Raw genomic sequence first — 1,325 nt, 5'->3', positions numbered from 1 at the left:
GAGGAGGGCGGCGAGAGGAGGAGGAGGGAGGGAGGGAGGGAGGGCGGCGAGAGAAGGAGGGCGGCAAGAGGAGGAGGAGGAGGAGGAGGGAGGGAGATACCTTGGGGGCGTCGGCGGCGACGGCAGGCGACGTGCGGCGAGTGAGAGTGTGTGAGAGAGAATGAGGGACGCGCGCGGTGGATAAGGTAAGCGTAGTAGTGTTGGAAATATGCCCTAGAGGCAATACTAAAGAGTTATTATTATATTTCCTTATTCATGATAATTGTCTTTTATTCATGCTATAACTATATTATCCGGAAATCGTAATACACGTGTGAATACATAGACCATAACATGTCCCTAGTGAGCCTCTAGTTGACTAGCTCGTTGGTCAACGGATAGTCATGGTTTCCTGACTATGGACATTAGATGTCATTGACAACGGGATCACATCATTAGGAGAATGATGTGATGGACAAGACCCAATCCTAAGCATAGCACAAGATCGTGTAGTTTGTTTTGCTAGAGCTTTTTCAATGTCAAGTATCTCTTCCTTAGACCATGAGATCTTGTAACTCCCGGATACCGTAAGAGTGCTTTGGGTGTACCAAACATCACAACGTAACTGGGTGACTATAAAGGTGCACTACAGGTATCTCCAAAAGTGTCTGTTGGGTTGACACGGATCGAGACTGGGATTTGTCACTCCGTATGACGGAAAGGTATCTCTGGGCCCACTCGGTAATGCATCATCATAATGAGCTCAAAGTGACCAAGTGTTTGGTCACGGGATCATGCATTACGGTACGAGTAAAGTGACTTGCCGGTAACGAGACTGAACGAGGTATTTGGATACCGACGATCGAGTTTCGGGCATGTAACGTACCGATTGACAAAGGGAATTGTATACGGGGTTGTTCGAATCCTCGACATCGTGGTTCATCCGATGAGATCATCGAGGAGCATGTGGGAACCAACATGGGTATCCAGATCCCGCTGTTGGTTATTGCCCGAGAGTCGTCTCGGTCATGTCTACGTGTCTCCCGAACCCGTAGGGTCTACACACTTAAGGTTCGGTGACGCTAGGGTTGTATGAATATGAGTATGCAGTATACTGAATGTTGTTCGGAGTCCCGGATGAGATCCCGGACGTCAAGAGGAGTTCCAGAATGGTCCGGAGGTGAAGAATTATATATAGGAAGTGGTATTTCGGCCATCGGGAAAGTTTCGGGGTCACCCGGTATTGTACCGGGACCACCAGAAGGGTCCCGGGGGCCCACCGGGTGGGGCCACCCATCCCGGAGGGCCCCAAGGGCCGAAGTGGGGAGGGGAACCAGCCCATAGTG

This window comes from Triticum dicoccoides, chromosome 7B (assembly GCF_002162155.2).
Source record: "Triticum dicoccoides isolate Atlit2015 ecotype Zavitan chromosome 7B, WEW_v2.0, whole genome shotgun sequence".
Classification (NCBI taxonomy): Eukaryota; Viridiplantae; Streptophyta; class Magnoliopsida; order Poales; family Poaceae; genus Triticum; species Triticum dicoccoides.
Note: the sequence above shows the minus strand (reverse complement) of the source record.